Raw genomic sequence first — 19,862 nt, 5'->3', positions numbered from 1 at the left:
GTGGCTAAGTCTTCACTAGGTACTATCACCTTACCCATCACAGTGGGGCCTGTTACTTTGCCTACTCCTATCCATGTTATGTCAGGAAATCTAACGTACAACTTGTTATTAGGGAGACCTTGGATTCATAGTATGCAAGCTGTCCCCTCTACATTGCATAGACAAGTTAAATTCATTTATAACAATAAGACATATACCTTGATAGGCGATACTAATTTCCAAGCCTGTTTGCAAACATCTACTTCCAAAGGGGGTTCTTCTAAGTCGTCCTCATCTAGTGATGACTCTTTAAACAAGATACCTATCGATGAATCCTCACTCTCTGATGATCAAAATTCTTTGGATGAGTCTAAAGCTCCTGAAGAAGATCCTTCTCGACTTGAATCTACACATAAGAAGGATTTTGATCCTGAGAAGGTTCTCGCAGAAGACAATTGGGGATCTCTTGATTTCAATCCCACCTTTGTAGGTGAATATAAGGTTCCTTCTAGAGAGCTTAAAGTTGAAAAGAAGGAAGAAGCTAAAAATCAGTCAATCTTACCTGAACCTATGAGTAATAATTTTGTGGCCACTTCTCAAACTTCTTCTCCTCACACCTCTAATTTTGAAGAGTTTGATTCTTTGTCTTATGAAAAACTGCCTTCTCTTTCTGAAATGGCTGATCGTTATGGTCATGGTTTTCGCATTTTTGCTAAGCATGGGTATCATGGAAATGGTTGTGGCACTCATGAACAAGGGATAAAGGTTCCTCTAGAGAATAATTTTCACAATTATGCCTTTGGACTTGGCTATAATCCCTGCAAACGCACTAAAGCTTCTAAAAGACCATGCATTAGTGTTAATGCTATTTCTACATCTCTATCAATGCAACACCCTGAGTATATTGATGGGGATCCTTCATGTGCCTATGCTTTGGATGTCTTCCCTACCGATGATGCTTTAGCTGAGTTCTTGGGAGCCTATGACACTCTTCCTCGTTATCATCACAATAGGGGACTCCCTTATTGTTTGACCACTGAAGCCTATTTTGGAAAAGAGATTGATAATGATGAGATTGTGAAAGAATTCCCTCAGTTAAAGGATACTCCTCAACAAAGTAATCTTCTTATAAGTGACACCATTGATGTTAAGATGGATCCTTGCAAAGAGGAAAGAGTTATTAAAATTGGAAAGTGCTTGGATGAAGAAGAACAAAAACAATATGAATATTTATTACATGAATTCCCCGAGATCTTTGCTTGGACATACTCTGACATGCCTGGTATAGATCCTAAGATTGTCACTCATAATATTGTCTTAGTTCCTAATGCTAAGCCCGTGAAACAAAAGATTCAAAAAATGAATCCTAAGGTGGCTCTGCTTGTTAAGGCTGAGATTGAAAAATTATTGGAGGCTGGATTTATTCGCCCTATTGATTATTCCCCGTGGATTTCAAATATTGTCGCTGTGGCTAAACCAGATAATAAAATAAGAATGTGTACCGATTTTCGAGATTTAAATAAGGCTTCTTTAAAAGATGATTTCCCTCTTCCAAACATTGACATGATAGTTGATTCTATGGCAGGACATGCCTTGTTATCCTTCATGGATGGTTTTTCAGGATACAATCAAATTTTCATTAACCCTCAAGATCAATTCAAAACCGCTTTCACCACTCCTTGGGGTACGTTTTGTTGGATAATTATTCCTTTTGGACTTAAAAATGCCGGTGCAACTTATCAACGAGTGATGACCCTTATTTTTCATGATTATATGCATAAGATTTTAGAAGATTATGTTGATGATATTTTGGCCAAATCCATTCTTCGCATAGATCATATTAAAATCCTTCGTCAAATCTTTGAAAGAATTCATAAATATCACATTCGCTTGAATCCCCGAAAATGTGTTTTTGGTGTGGATAGTGGAAAACTATTAGGATTCATAGTTTCACATCGTGGGATTGAGGTGGACACTAGGAAAATAGATGCTATTGTCAACATGCCACCTCCTAGAAATGTGTCTCAACTTAAAAGCTTACAAGGAAAGATTCAAGCTATTCGTAGCTTCGTATCTCAACTTGCGGATCGTACCTTTCCTTTTACTCAACTTCTAAAAAAGAATATCACTTTTCAATGGAATGAAGATTGTCAGCAAGCATTTGAAGATTTAAAAGTGTATTTGGCTAGTCCTCCTATTCTTCAACCTGCCGAACCTTCTAAACCCTTCCTTCTATATACAGCTGCTTCTTCTCATGCTCTCGCAGCATTGTTGGCACAACATGATAAAGATGGTAAGGAATGTCCGGTTTATTATATAAGTCGTACCTTACTCGATTATGAGACCCGATATTCTGCGATAGAAAGACAATGCTTGGCCTTGGTGTTTGCGACTCAGAAATTGAGACATTATCTTTTAAATTCAGAAGTCCACGTCATGGTAAAGTTTGATCCTTTGAAGCATCTTTTCTCTAAAACTGATTTATCAGGACGCCTAGCTAAGTGGGTTATGATGTTAACTGAATTTGACCTTAAATTTGTTTCACAAAAAGCAATTAAAGGGAAAGCATTGACCGACCACTTAGTTGAGGCCCCTTCACCCTTCTCCTTCCCTAATTCTGAGTCTTTCCCTGATGACTTCATTTTTTCTATAGAAAAAGATGAGACTTGGGAATTATACTTTGATGGTTCTAAGTGTCGTATGGGATCGAGGGCAGGTGTTGTTCTGATTTCTCCTACAAGGAAATCTATTCCCTTATCCTATCGTCTAAATTTCCTATGTACCAATAACATTGCTGAGTATGAGGCTCTTATAGCGGGAATAAAAGCAGCCTTAGCTCTGAATATAAAGCACATACATATTTATGGAGATTCTCAATTGATTATAAGATAAGTAACAGGACTGTATCAAGCAAAACAAGACAAATTATCACAATATAAAGATCTTGCTATCTCTTTATTACAAAAATTCGATTCTTATACCATGGAACCTGTTCCTTGAAAAGATAATTGACATGCGGACGCAATGGCATGTGTGGCTTCTCTTGTATCTTTAGAGGACCCTGTGGTTGATCTTAAATTTGTTATTCACAACCTTATTTCTCCAGCTATTGTAGACGATTCTAGCTTGGTAACATGTTGTGACTATATAGACTCAGATGAATGGTATTCGCATATCGTAAGACATTTGACCAATGGTACCTTTCCTGATTCTGCCAATAGGAACACTAGGGCTAGAATCTGCAAACTGTCTGCTAGATATATCATTCTTTCTAATGTCCTTTACCGAAGGGGTTATGATGGTCTTCTCCTTCGCTGTCTTAACAAATCGGAAATCCCCGTTGCTCTTGAAGAGGCACATTCAGGTGCCTATGGGGGGCATTTTGGAGGCAAATCCTTGGTGCAAAGATTGCTTCATATGGGATACTATTGGCAAACTATGCAGAAGGATTCTTTTTCATTTGTTAAGAAATGTCATCAATGTCAACAACACAATAATCTGATTCATGCTCCTGCTCAAGAACTTCGTTCTCAAGTAGCTTCTTGGCCTTTCTCCGCATGGGGTTTGGATCTCAGTGGTAAAATCTCTCCTCCTTCATCTCAAGGACACACCTTCATTATAACTGCAACAGATTACTTTACGAAGTGGGTAGAAGCTATCCCCCTTTGCTCTACTACTGCTGAAGTGATTTGTCAATTTCTTCTAGAAAACATCATTTCTTGATTCGGGATACCTTCCACTATAATCTCAGATAATGGGACATCATTTAAGAACAAGGACGTGAAGAAATTCCTTGAGAAGTATCATATCAAACATCAATTTTCTACACCATACTATCCTCAATCAAATGGTCAAGCCGAATCATCCAATAAGATAATTGAACAAATTCTTGGCAAAACCGTGAATAAGCATGGTAAGGATTGGAGTAATCAGCTAATCTATGCTCTTTGGGCCTATCGAACAAGTGTCCGAATTGCTACAGGAACTACCCCTTATAATCTTGTTTATGGTGCTGACACTATTATGCCTTTAGAATTAGAGATTCCATCACTTAGGGTTTCTCTCAAAGGTATAGTAGATGATGACTCTTATAGAGAACAATGACTTCAACAGCTTGAGATGCTTGATGAACAGCGTATAAACGCTCTTGAGCATATTCAAGCGTATCACAAAACTCTACAACGAAGCTATAATGATAAGGTTATTCAACGTTCCTTCTTAGTAGGTGACTTAGTCCTCTATGAGAATCAGCGGAATGTGAATGCCTTACCTGCAGAAAAGGGAAAATTTAGTCCTAATTGGCTTGGAGCATATATCGTTATTGAAGATTATGGATTAGGTGCTTACAAAATAGCGGATGTAGACGGTACGCCTCTTAAAGAACCTATCAATGCTATGCACTTGCATAGATATTATGCTTAATTTTCCATTCCTTATCTTTCATTTCATCTAAACTTCTTTTTAGTTCGTCAACATTGGGTAACATGTTAGTATATCTTAATTAGAGCAAAATAGAGTTAAATGATATGGTGTTTAATCTATATTGCTTCGTTCTCGACAAGCGTGTTTCTTTACTTTATAGTTTGTCTTGAATTCATTTATGTAAATTGTAAAAGATTTACATTTCCATTATGCTAGCATATTATACAATGTCTTTATGTGTTAAGTAGAATTGTATCATGTTGTGTTTAAGTTCAAAATTAAATCACATTAGTTATATGATTCTTAGACTTAATACATATTTCTTCCCTATCATCAATGTAGTACTTGATTAAATATTTTAATTAAGTCACACATGTATCAATTTAATCATGGAGCATTGAGAAATCAATCACATGGAAATTAAATCCTGAACATACATGTACACCTACCAAATGTATTAGATTTAATCAAAGCAAAATATACATTGTTTTAAACATTAAAGATAACACATTTGAGACAAAGAGAAGCATGTATATATATATATATATATATGTATATATATATATAGATATATATATATGTGAATCGTATACAAATATAGGTCATTATACATCCAAAATATGACCTATCCTACATCATAAAATCATCTCCTATCCCTAGGGCTGGTGGCTGGAGAGTGATGACTAGATGCTCCCTCCTGATCCAGCCGTCCAGGTGGACCCATAGGTGTGTAGCGCGATATAGACCGTGAGTGACTCCGAGAGGAACTCCTACGATCCTTATCCATAAGGATCGCGCGATAGGAGGTAGCCTTGGCCTGAGCTGCTGCTAGATCTCGCTGTGCATGTTGAAGGTTCTCTGATAGAACTCTCTCTCTCTCCCTCCATATGTCTACCGATACTCGGAATGGGGAAAAAAAGTCCTCATGCCAACCCGCATTCCCCTGAGGCCTATAAGCAATCTATGAGGAACTAGGGATCTGTGCCATCGTGGAAATGTCTATCGCTGCTTGCTGAATTAGGGAACGCCACTCTTGCACATTAGCTATAGCAGTAGAATAGATTTTTGTATTAATACCATTCTATATCATCAAAACATTAATCAATCAATATAAACCTACTATACCTGGATCTCCCTCACGCCAGTAGGGATCATGATATGGTAGCATCTGTGACTGGGAACTACTAGGCTCCCCATGCTCAAATAATCTATGCACGATGGGTGTAGGCTGGCCCGTACTAGAAACAGGTCTCCGTATCGCCTCATGTTCCCCCTTTTGGGGAATAAGAGGAGGATCCAGGGCTATGGTATCATCTCTTGAATGGTGGGGAGCTGCATCTGACCCCTCATCATCATCTTTATCCTCATCCTCATCCTCGTCCTTGTCTGCATCCTCACCTGCATCCTCGTTCTCCTCATTTCTATCTGTGTCCTCCTCCTCCTCCTCCTCGGCACTAGGCTGATCTCCTGTGGGTGGATCAGGATCTCCTACCTCCTCATGACCCTCTCCCTCCTCTGGCTCCTCCGACCTGGATCCCTGGTCCTCATCTCAGTCTCCATGTCTCCATGGGCCTGGATGGCCTGTCGGGTCGTCTGGTGGAAAGATCGGCCCTGGGTATGATCTCATAAACCATGAGACATACCTACGCTGTGCTCTAGGCTCTGCAGAGTAATCAGTGACTACATCCTGATCGGATCCCTCTATATCTGTAGTCTCGATGTCATCTATCGTCGGTCTTGCTACTAATCTAGGTCTGGGAAGGACTCGTGAGTGTCGAGTATAGATGGGTACATCGGCTGGAACGCACTGCTCTAGCCCAAACTGCCTCCATACTCGGTCAAAGTAGAATGGGACTATGATATGTGAATATCATCCCCACAGTAGGTGGTTCCTCTGTAAGCATGCTAACTGTCTCTCCATCCCATCCCATCTATGCATCCGCAGATAGGGTCTCCATACTGTCACCTCGGCTATCAATCTATCAAATATCACTCTCTAATATAGCAGATCTCCAAATCTCCACTCGCTGGTAAGTGGATAAGCAAACACCCTAGGTCGCTCGCTAGCCGTACTCATCAGAAAGCCGACAGGCCTGGTGCATGTGAAGTGCTCAAATATCCACACCTGCAGAAGTGTGCATGTCATCAAGCTGCAACCCTGTCCAAACACATACTCCTCAAGGTCGTGATAGAGATGTGCAAGCATACTCTGACCCCAAGCATATACTCTCCTGTGTCTCTCCATAGCTCTGATGCACCATGTGAGACCCCCATGCATGTGCATACCTTTCCCATTAGGGCAGACAGCTAGTGCTATGATGGCGATCATAAGACGTCTCACAAGGGGCACCTCTCCTGTAGGATGTAAGAGCCAGCTGACCATGATGCGACCTCTCATCTTGCTCAGCATGACTCTCCCTATGCAATATACTTGCTCCCTCTGATGGTCCTTCGCAGACTGATCGGTCGCGTATGTCACAGTAGCTCCTCTGATAGGAAGATGAAGTATGCAGTACACATCCTCAAGTGTAACCGTCAGCTGTCCTACTGGAAGATGGAATGTGCATGTGTCAAGATCCCATCGCTCCATCAGTGCCATCACCATCGCAGGATGGAACTGAATGGCTAGCATGAGGATCGCATACCATAAACCCACGATTGACAATGTGTCTCTCTCTGCCTGAGTCAGCCGGGGAATCTAATCTCGCAAACTGCGAAGAATCTGTCCCGCCGTATGCTCTCTCATGTATGGGAGACCCTGCAACACAAAAACATAACTATAATCAGTACTCAATCATCAAAATCATTCATGCAAACTGTCGAACATCGTATGCTAACCCTGACATCTCTCGCCAAGTCCTGATTGGGACCATGGCACGCTGTCAGGGACCATGGCGCCCTGAAGGGACCATGGTGCCCCACAGGGACCATGGCACCCTTAAGGGACCCAGGGTCAGATTCTAGGGCCCGCAAATGATCATAGAAAGTCAAATGCAGAAAATCAAAAGTCAACATTTAGTCAACTCACCTCATCCAGTGGCTCGTCATCGATCACGGCCTGTCGCAGGATCTCAATCCTCGTGGGACACTCCGGTCATCGTGAAGGCATGATGATGGCTATGTGGGCTCTGCTGCAATGAAAAATATTCCAAAATCAACAAAGTGGCAAATGCAAATGTCACTTTCAAGGTATATACTTTCATTCCTTTAACTTTACTTTCAAAACCCTAATTTTCCTCTATCACTCATTTCATCATAACTTGAGTTTGGGAGATGTGATTTTCAAACCGTTTGTTGCGTAGGAATCATATTTTCATTCCCCTACTCTCGGGATGTTCCAAAAGGTGCTCTGATGAAGCCTTTTCAGTGAAGATCCCTCATCAATACTCTCTTACACAATCTGTCGTAAGAAAACATGCTACCCTGTTTCACCTCCCTAATAAGCAAGTCAAAATAGGGGGGGGCATATAGCTACTCACAAATTTCATCACTTTCCTTAGTAAGCATTAGCTGATTTTGTGATCTAACGTGTGTTTTGTAGGGTGCGGTTCCTAACTGTGTACTGCAGATACCGCTGGGGGTTTCGTCCGACAACTTATGGATATATCCTTTTTCAAATGATGTTTACTTTTCTGTACTTTAGCTTGCATATGCACGTAGTACTCATATGACCGCTAAAGTGGGGGCTAAATGTAGCATCATAAATTGTACGCACTTGCTAGGGTGGTACAATTTCACACCTAGTTTAGCACCCGCCTTGGTGTATTTTACATTTTACATTGCATTTCTCCTTTAGCACTTAATTAATCAAATTAATTAGGTCTAAGGTCCTATTTCACCATTCTCCACATCATAAAGTTGGGCCCTTTCGTTAAAGTGTGCCCTTTTCATTTTATTCCTCCAATACATCATTCAATCAAAAACCCTAATTAAGTCCTATTTCGAACTTGGGGGCTTGGTTTCAGGGGTCAAAACATCTCAAAATCACCTGTAACTTCGGGATTCTCTCTAAAATCATCATATCCGACGACCCTGAAAATTTGGTGAAAAGTTGTCGGGACCGTGGCACCCGGAGTGCACATGGTCCGAGACATTTTTCCCAAAATTTTAGGAGCACAATCCAATCATAAAATAAAGCTTAACCCCAAGAAATTGGCAGGAGATTCAATCTCTAGGTCAGCCAAAAGACGAAATTACGACCTAGGGTTTCATACATAAGAGCTCTCTTTCTTCATTTGAAGGGATCTCGATTTTTGTTTTCAGGAACCTCATATGCAGTGAAAGAGAAGATCTTTGAAGACTTCAACAACATTCAACATCCCTCTATCAAGCATTTATCAATTTCATTCATCCGTTTAGGGCTTGGAAGACATTGAAGAACAATAGGAGATTACCGACTGAAGATTGGCTTGTACCCCTCCCTTGGGGGTTGGGTATGATTTCATGTTGTTTTCATGTCTTTGCATAAGCTTCAATATATCATTTATTCATGCTTTAGATCACTTTGCATCTTGATTTAGAGAATTTACATTGTCATTTACAAGCCATTAGGGTTTACTTTCTAGGTTGCTCTAGTTTGCTTGCTTGCATTTTAGGATCTTGCACACACACAATACATTTTATAGTACAACTTGGCTATTCGTGGAGGTGGAAATCACCAAAGCGGGGGTTTGACTAAGGCAAAACCCTATATAGCCACCCACACCCTTTTCAGATATAAGTGCAGGTTTCGGGACTCAAACGACGCCGCAGGTTACAGATACAGGAAAAGCAGGTCGAGACAGCACTCCACACCAAATTGCAGAGTAAAAGACTAGGACAGGGGCGTGGGGCGCCCTTGTCCTGCCAAGACAGGGGCACTGGGCACCCTGGTCCTTGGGACAGAGGCACTGGGCGCCTTGGTCCTCCTGACAGACAACATTTCCGACAGTTTTCCAGAGTGCAAGACAGCAGTTTCAGGTGAAGTTTCTGGCATAGTATCAGGACAGTGGCACCCGCGCCCCCGTCCTGAACATTTTCAATCAGATTTTGACTCCGGGTACGCATCTGCATTCTTATTTCATCCTTGTGTTTACAGTTGTTCATTGTTTAATCTCAATTCTGCAATCTTGTTATTAGTTCATACATACGTTTTGGGATTAGGACTTGAAATTGTATCATTTTATCTTTCAATTTCAACAAAGGAATAGAAATCCTAATAGGTAGCCCATGGCTCTCTCTTTCACAAAAATAAGTGTCCAATTGTGTGATACCTCTAGGCTCTTTCGTATTCCGTAATGTGTGTCAAAAGGTAGGATTAGGGCATGTTAACCTAGTCTCGCTTTTTCCCCTACACATATATATTATTTATATTTTTATTGGCTTTTTGTTTGTCCTCTAGGCCTCATAGTGGGGGCGTGACAATATATCCATATATGTTGATCTCCTTTTTGAAAGTTTCTAGTGTTCAAAATTAGATATAATTTAATGAGATGTATGTAATATTTTTAATGTCTCATCATGTTACCATCGTAATTACTCATAGAAAATGAACTTAATTCAACTTAATATACTTAATTGAACATAATTAACTAATTGAACTTAATTAAACATAATATACTTAATTGAACATAGTTAACTAGTTGAACTTAATTGAATTTAATTCAAACATAATATACCTAATTGAAAATAATTCAAACTTTACTTGAACATAATTAACTAATTGAACGTAATTGAAACATAACGAATTATGTTGAACATAATGAACTTAATTTAACCTAATAGAACATAATGAAAATAATTGAATCATAATGAACATAGTTAACTTAATTGAACTTAATTAAATCATAATGAACATAGTTAACTTAATTGAACTTAATTGAACATAATGAACAAAAAATAAGAGATATAGTGGTCCCCATGACCAAAAGACTATGAACTCATGTATAAAGAGTTAGAAAAATATGTGTTTGAACAATTGCATATTAACATGACAAAAAGCCTATCAAACATATCAATTACATATTAATTACATAAAGAGTATCAAGCCTATCTATAATCATTGAGATCTTCTTGTAAGGGACTTGCAAAAAAATTACATTTTTTTAAAATACATTGTCATAATTATATATTTTGTGCAAGAAAATTACATTCATTCAAGTAAAGTTATACAATTGAACCTTACCATCTTAAAAAGATAATTCTTTATTATATATCCTTAAATGCCCAAATAGTAGTATTCATTGATGTCATCTACATGTGGAAGACCTAAAACAAAAATTATTTGATCAACTTAAATTATAATAAATAGCATCTATCTCTAAAAATATAACATAAAGTATGCACAAACATTATTAGTCACCAATGACTTCTATTTGTGGGAGACCTGAAACAAAAGTTATTTGATTAGCTTTTATAATTAGGATGCATGACTTAAAATGCAACATAAAGTATACATCATGACTTTTAAAAGGGAGATGTATTAAGGGTACAAAATTACAACTTACTTGTAGTTATTCATTTTGTTATACCATTTGCATCCTCTCTCTTTTGCAATGCATCTATGATTGTCTTGTGTTCTTCCATAAAGAGTGTCCATAAATTTTTATTAATAGGTTTGTTGCGATATCTATCCAATTTTATATTAGTTGCCACTACCAAATGTGAGTAGTGTATAATATTCTTCTCTAATTCATAATCTTCAAACGTGGGCAATCCATTCTTTCTTGTTAGATATTTGCATAGCCAGGTGCCTACAAAAACCACATATTCTGTTGGGTAGTCATAACCATCATCAGCCCTTCGAGGATGAGTTAACTTATGTTTTGGCTCTACACATTGAGCCAACCAATACTTTGTCCCCTCTTCATTGTCCTCTAGTGCAACAACAACATAAACATGTCTTGTACAAACCAATTTCAATTTAATATTTAGTGAGATATAAATTCACATATATACATTGTAAGCATTCATATAGGTACTATTTAATAAACCAAAACAAATTGAATTGAATTCTACCTTATTGTATAAGATCTGAAATGTGATCATAGTCATCTGATGCAAACATATATGATCCATGTCTTTATTTGTTCTTTCATGTGGATCATTTGTTTCTATGGGTTTCAATGATCTTTGTTGTCATTCTTCGGCCCATTTTGTATTCTCACAAAATTCCCAATCACCAGAAACACAAAACTAACAAAAATAATCAAGCTCCCTTTTGAATAGAGTCCATGTGTTTGAATTAGAACTCTTAAATGAATTCCTTTTAGTTGATCCACTAATGGTATCACAATCATGTCAAATAGGAATATCATCTTCTTCAACTAACTAGAAGAAACGTCGAATGGTGGAGTTCTTAGTTGATCCTGTAGATAACTTTGAATTGCATCAACCCACAATTGCACGTGCATCTCTAAATTTCATTGCATGATCGAATTTTAGTTGTTCTCTAGTAAGATCTATTTTTACACATGCACCAACTCCATCATGCTCTCATTTACCATGTCTTGCTTAAAAAAAAATCCATATATGTTGGGCATTGATTTCCTTGTGAGCTCTGCTTAGCCAATAAAACATTCTTGCATTTTTGAACTATCATGTACAGTTATCTGACCATATCATATGTCGTGTCATCTGAATTTCTCTTTCCTTTAGATTGTCATAAAAGACCTTGAAGCAATACTGAACAAACTCTGATGAGTGTAATCGATTATCATTGACATAGAAATGATAATCCCTCAAAAAAATTCTATTATCTTTTGTACTATCATGTGCATGTCTATATATAATATGTACAAAATTTTCCACTTGCATTGAATTATAATACTGAGATTGAGTTTCTTCTTGTGGTTTTAGAGTGTATTTTTTTGTGAAATCAACAATTGATAAAACTGTTCCAATTGGAAATGTGTTCTTGCATATGCAAAACTATCCATCAATCCATTGAGCATGTTGGGAGTGTTTCACATATTTTGGAACAATCTGACTCTTAAACTCATTGATAAATGTATTTACACTATTTTTTTCTATGATCAAATCTAAATGTTTCCCAACCTTTCCATCCTTTAGAGAGTACTCAATATTTTTAAATCTTCTAACAGCAACCATTTTTTGTCCAAACTCATTTGAAACATGCTCATGCAAACATTCACCTATCAATGAATAGTTTCCACATACATTGCACTTACTAGAATACATACACTTGAAATAAATAATTGCTCATTAGGTGGTTTACAAAACAAACTTGCAATAAATTCTTTGATAGTTTCATGTGGCATGTACACACCACAATCCTACACAATATCATTACTATGCAATGTACAATGTATATATCAAAAATCATCATAATAATAACAATGTTGTACATGAGTTTTACAACAACAAGAGATTCTTTGTTTATTGATTTTAACATACCAGAGTTTGTATTTCTCAAATGATCTCTAAATAATACATGCATTCACTAACACAGATTCATCTAAGACTTTTTTATAAAACTTAGTTTGAGTTATGTCTAGAAGATGTTTTGGATGAGGATCACGCATTTTTGACCCTACCCTTAACTTCAAAACATCTTCGGCATTAGATGAAACTCTTGTATTATCATGCCAAAAAATTTCAATTAATGATTTACTTTCAACATTTAATTTCATGTCTGACCTTGGAAGTCTACCACTAAAACTCCAACAATGATTTAGGGGATCACTTTCAATGGTGACTCTTCTCTTGGCCGCTCTTGACAAGGTTCTACGATGTATGTTTAAATAGCCACGTATATTACTTAACATTCTTTTATTTACAGTTGTTTTGTTAACTATAGCAGTTGTAATAACTCATTGTGCCACATTCTTGTCTTTAGATCGAATTATTTTTCTGATAGAATCAATGGCACTAGCAATGATAGATACAAATTGCTTATAGGATTCATCTTTCCTTTTTGGTTTTATATATATTCCTAATTTTTTCATGACTTTACGCATTTTCAACATTTTCATTTATTGTAACATAAGTTGACATTGAAATCCTATCTTTTATTGTAAAAAAATTGTTTATATAACCTATTAGAATGTGTTATTATTTGCCTCCAGTAAACTAAACCATTAAGATTTTCTAACGCATTGCTTTCAATATTAAAAAAATTGCATTGATTTCCATTCAAAGAGGGTAGTGTATTATTTTCAATTTTTATTTCTTTTCCTTTAGGTGTAACATTAATATAATTGAATTGTAATTTTTCTCTGCCAGTACGGATCCCAATAAGAATATTTTTAATTACTACATTCTCTCCTTTTTTTGACAGTAACGACTTTTTTTATAATGGGACCCCGTTTTAAAAATGGAAACTCACTATTTAAATAACAAGATCACGTTGTGAAAATTAACGGTTAAAAAAATAATGGGGCCCCATTACTTAGATTTCGAATCCAAAGCCCGCCATGTGCATCGGGTTTAGGCTCAGGAAAGACATGGAATGCCCAATCCTTAGCCTTTGACCTGTAAGTTCATGCTTGTTTCAATGAAATACTCAAATACTAACTTCTTCCATATTTTTCATGTCCATCATCAAAGAATTTTTTTACGAAATTAAAACCCATTTTAGATTATTTTGTGTAGATTTTGAATATGTAATTTTTAAAAAAAAAAATTATTATATCTATTTTTCACTTAATTTGTACTCAAACTAGACCATAAACTTGAAATATTGATTAATTTTGTTTATTCAATAACTTTTTTGTTTTTACGGTTTTTTTTTTTTTAAATTATACATCCTCAATCTACACAAAATTCTTTTCATTTTTTAAAAAAAAAGATAAGTTTAGCTCAAATTATGTTGGTCGTACACGATGAGTTTTTAAAATGACAATTAGGGTCAATTAAAAATTAATAAAAAAAAATTACACAAAAATATCCTCATCAATCTTTAGTGTATTAGAGATCATTTCCCAAGAGGTTCTGAAAAAAAAAAATATTTGTGTCAAAAAGTGGTATGGTCCTGAAACAAGCATTTTTAAAAAGTGGTTTTTAGAAATCCATTTCGAAAGTCAATTTATATTATCTGGGTATTAAAATAAATTACAAATTTGGAAAGTAGACTCTAAGTGCTACATTTCATATTTTGGACATTTTTCAAGATTTAATCTCTAAGTGCTTTAAATGTTTAGGTCAAATGTGGCAAAATCTAAAAATCGAGGAAAACACTTCCACTTTTTGGCCAAAAAGTGGACTCAACTTCTTGCAGTGACCTGCACAGAGGGTGTCTATTTTCCTTCAATTTTCGCAGTGGTGAATTTTTTAGCCATCTATCTATTTTGGGTTCCATTGTTGTTTGGTGGAGCCATGGATGGTGTTTTTCTTGGGGCTTGTTTCATGGATAATGATGGGGATTTAGATGTCGAGATATCTATTAATTATTTTGTGAGTTCTATAGAGGTGGACTTAGAGAATGACCTATGTCATGCAGATCCTATAGAGGGGGATTTTCCTGATAGTCTTGTTTCTACTATTGGTCTCTTGCCTCGTAGTGTTATTGCAAGCAGCATACCTATAGAGGTGTTTCATGTTGCTTTGTCTACAAGGATTCCCAACTAAATAAGGTTAAGGGAGGCCTTTCAAAACCCTATGTGTTTATCTTTTCTAGTTCATTATTTGGGTTTACTATTTGATATTATGTTGGAAGGGCTAGGTGACCTATTTTTGGCACAAGGTCTCAAGATATCTAAAGATCTTTTGGGCCTCATCTCTTGTCTAAGATTGTCCCATATCAAGGTGGTCTCTTAGGGGTTTGGTCTATTTTTGGGTTGCTGGGTGCCTTCCAAAACTAGTTGTTTTTCACACCTTTGTTGTTTCCTCCTTTTCTAGAGTATGTTTTTATAAAAGGAAGTCCTTCGGGAAAAAGGTTGGAAGAAGTCTTTCAAAACTCGCTGTTTTTTTTTTAACTTCCTTGGCTAGCTTGTTGTTAGTGCAAGGGCTTTTGGTTGGAATATTGTTTGGGGTGATCTCCTAGACTCCTCTGCTCTGAAAGAGTAAGCCTTTTGAGGACTTGGGATCCTTGTTCCCACTATTTGGATTCTCCAGTCAAAAGAATCTCCTGCTACAAAGGTTTTTTCTCTTTGTACGTGTTGGTGGTCTCACTTCTTGTGAGTTCCTCCCTAGTTTATTTTGGGTTCAGGCCCTCTCCCGATTTAGTCTATTTCAAAATATTACTGGGACCAACCATGCATCACTCATCACCTTTTCTTTGAGGGTACACTGAAAATTTAGAGCTATAGAAGAACATGAATAGTGCCAACAAGAGACACTCTCTAGTCTTAAGGAGTACAAGGAGAAGGTCAACATATATTAGGATAAAGTAGCATGTTGATTAACACATATTTTAAATACATAGACTTAAAACATACAGGAATTATTTAGATACACATTAGGAGGTTGTAAATGATAAAATTTATAGAGTATTTGATCAACTAGAAGAATTTTGCCATTGAAGCTCATGTGACATGGGAAGATGGAGTTATCCTTTAGCTATATCTATATTGGGAATTATGTTAATTTTAAGGGGAGAGAAATGCTACACCCTTAACCTATAGTGTGAATGAGTGTATTCATAATTGAATTATGGGTAGTATAACCCTTAATTAAGTTGTATAATTATACAAGCAGTTAGGTTAGCCTAGGTGACATCAATGATATGAGTATGGTATATATGAAAGGTAAAGGTTAACTAATTACATCATGTTGTTTATTGTGTTCTCATCAATGATTATTGGAGGTAGCCCCTTTAAAGTGGCCCACATTTGAAGGTTGGCCCTTCCAAGTGGATTATTATTATCAAGTACTTGCAATATATTTCCTATTATATTTTTCTCTTGTGCAAGTTATTTCATTATTAGAGGAAAAATATAAAGTATTGAAAAATAGATTCTTGACATTTGAAGAAATATTCTACAATAAAATTAAAGATAAGTATCTAGACATTAATTTTGTTTAATTTTCCTATTTGTATTTACTTAACATTTGTGGTAACAATTGACCTTGCTTTATTATCTAAGATAATTGTTATTTCAATGATTACATTTATTTAATTAACTTAAAATGATTAATTAGATGTGATAAATCTCTTGCAAATATAATAATACTTTGATAATAATGTTCTGATTAATTAAAAGTGAGAGAGGGCCTATACCTTTACATAACCAGGAGGAAATCACAAGCTATGAGACCACTATACACCAAAAAAGAGGACACCCCTTTTTTGAAACTAGGGCTTTTGATTGGAGCACCCAACTGGTGGTAACAATGGTCTCGAACCCTCAATAGGCTTTAATACTCAAAACAAAGGGGTTTAGGGAAGCACCCTGAACCATAAACCAAACAAAAACCCTTACACTAGCCAAACAATGAAGGAAATAAAAAACTACTAGTAGGTTTTGAAAGGTATCACGTAACCCTTTTCTTGAAGGATCACCATGAGCAGAGACTTGCTTAGCCATGGATAGAGACCATACTTGGATATAGGGGTATCCATATACCTTAAAATCATAAAAAACCTAGTCCCAACCAAATAATCATAAACCATAATAACAAGAGACTGAATCAAAATCAAAATAGAGTTTTGGCAGGCATTCCTAAACCTAGAAAGAAATAAACCTGCCCACATAAGGACCACTTCCATAGGTCCTCTGGTAATAGAATCACTTACCATGAATACCCTTGCAAGCACAAGCTTAAGAGCCACATCAATAGGCCCGTTATCAACAAGGTAATAATTCATGTTCTCCACAAAGGTGTTGCAAGGTGTGCGCCCTTGGTCTCCTTGTGTCATACCGTGCACTGCACAGGTTTATGACATGGCTTAACCGCCTCCTGTGGATTCTATAAGTCTAGTGGTTGTATCGGGCATTAACAGATCAATCTTTTGGTACAACGACAACCGCACTTGTAACAAGTGGTATCAGAGCTTGGTCACAGGTTCAAACCCCTCGTTTGCATTGGGGGGATTGTTGTGCAAGGTGTGCGCCCTTGGTCCCCTTGTGTTGTGTAGTGCAGTGCTCAGGTTTGTGACATGAGTTAACCACCTCCTATGAATTCTATAAGTCTAGTGGTTGTATCGGGCATTAACAAGTCAATCTTTTGGTGCAACGACAACCACACTTGTAAAAAAGGGGACCATCTAAGGTTGAGAGTGCCCAAACTAAAATCCCCCACCTAGATAGGAAAGGTAATAGAAGAGTACCTCCTAGAAAACATAAGAAAATTCATGGGAATCTTCAAAGGAAGGACCATAGGGGAAAAAATTCCTCCCTATCTCCCACAAGTGACAGAAACCATCTTCCTACCACCAACGAAACTTGCAACAAGAACCCTAGCTCCCCACAATAAAGACACCAAAGAGAAGGAAATGCGCATAATAAAATTTATTATACTTATAAGTGCACCTAATTCCCATTCATTCTATTCTCATATTATATTACGACTCTCTTGTTCTTTTCAAAGATTTCAATCTTGGTGGATGGCATAATCAAGAAACATATGATCATCACGGTTAATTGTACTTAACCAATAAACTACAATCCTTTAAACATAGTCGATGGTATAAGAGCAAAGAGCAGCAATATCCCAAAGACCCAGAACAGGGCATGCAACCCACGACCAACACCATCAGGGATTGATATGCGTAGGGAATGCCCAAACCAGGAATTCATTCGCAACATGCCAACCTGGTAAAATGAAAGACTAATGTTTTTATTGTATACTTGTCTACTCTTTTGATAGAGTTGAAGCAGTTCTTGCTACAACACTAAGTTTTCCTTTGAGTTTTATATGGTTGTAATTGTTTTGCTTGGTCTCATAGATTAGTGTTTAGTTAATTTATATTAACAGTTTGTATGTTTTTACAGTTGTTGGAGGATCCCACATTATCGGAATCATCTTGGACCGATGAAAAACACAGCTTGTATATTAAGTATATGCAGGAAGCCTTTGTCTCAGTACTTTATCAGAAAGGCAATTATACATATCCCTGTAAAAGATGGCAAGCATATAGAGGAGAAATAGCCTCTGTATTTGGTCTGGATTTAAATGATTTTGTATCTGAACATAAGATAGTGTTGTGGGTGCATAGGAAGTTGAATTTGGTCAAGTACTGTTTGGGTTTCCTGAGGAAAGACAAAGGGAAAGTGAACCAGAAAAGCCTAGCCTCTATCATGATGTTCAAAACCATTCAAAAAAGTGTGGATTGAAGGAGATATGCAGCAGTAATGACACATTTCGGGAACATGATAGGAATGGTTGGTTCTTTCCCCTTAACATATGATTTTGTTGAGATATTGGTGGATCTCAGTTAACTTATTTCATGGGTACTACCCATTTTTTTTCATTTCATCTTGGGTTTTATTCATATGTTGTACTTGTATATCATGCTGACATGAATGCCTAACAGGGAGAAGAAACAAGAGGAAATTATACCATGGAGCCACAGATCCAGAGAGGGAAATAACAGTTGTATTCGAAGAAGTGCAGTCTAAGCATAATGATGAACGTGCAAGCAATTTCTATGCCGGGCGAAATAGGTTGACAGAAGATAAAACTGTTTCAGAAACTTCAGTGAAAACCTTGAGTAACAATCAGGAGGAACAGGTTGTGTTTAGATCAAAAGTATATTGAATTTATTGACTCTTGAAAATATTCATACAAATTCTAACTCAGGAAAGTGCTTTTTCAGGTGATTTCATCTAACAATGAGACATCTCCCAAGGAAGATGGCAAGCAGACCTGGAATTTGACGGCCACCCCTGCCTGTCATGAATTTTTTTATGACGGTTTAATAATTTAAATGTCTTTTGTTTTACGTTTTTCAAAAAATGTTAAGTGTCAATTTTTTTTAATTTGTGAATAGTTTATTATAAGTTTTTTATTCAATTGAAGTGAAAAGAAATAATTCCATCAAAAAAAATGTAAAAATTTAAAAAACAATGATAAATTAGTAATGCACTAAAAAAATCTTAAATTTACTCGTAAGTTTCTAAATTCAACCCAAAAATCTTGTTTATTATAAAAATAGAAATCATTTTAGATTTTTTTATTACAATATTTTAAAAAAGCAGAAATAATTATATCTTATCATTTCAATTGTTAGAAGTTTCTATATTGATATTTAAGACAATCTTTAAAAAATATTAAAAAATAAATTGACAAAGTTTCTAAATTTATATAAGAAAAAACATGCTAAACATTCATATAAAAATAATATAAAATTAGAAACAATTATATCTTAATCCTTACCATTTTAAAATATTCTAAATAAATTCATATATTTATAATAAACATTGTAAAATAATATATATCAATATATATGATCTATTATAATATTTTACGGCTTATTAATAATTTTAAGTGTCATATATACAGTTTGTGAAAAAAATAGCATGTCAATGCATACGTTCTACTAATTTTTTACGCTGTCAAATACGGTTCAAAAGTGGGAAAAC

The sequence above is a fragment of the Cryptomeria japonica genome, chromosome 1 (assembly GCF_030272615.1).
Source record: "Cryptomeria japonica chromosome 1, Sugi_1.0, whole genome shotgun sequence".
Taxonomy (NCBI): Eukaryota; Viridiplantae; Streptophyta; class Pinopsida; order Cupressales; family Cupressaceae; genus Cryptomeria; species Cryptomeria japonica.
The sequence above is the reverse complement of the archived record's forward strand: the minus strand, read 5'-3'. Positions refer to the sequence as shown.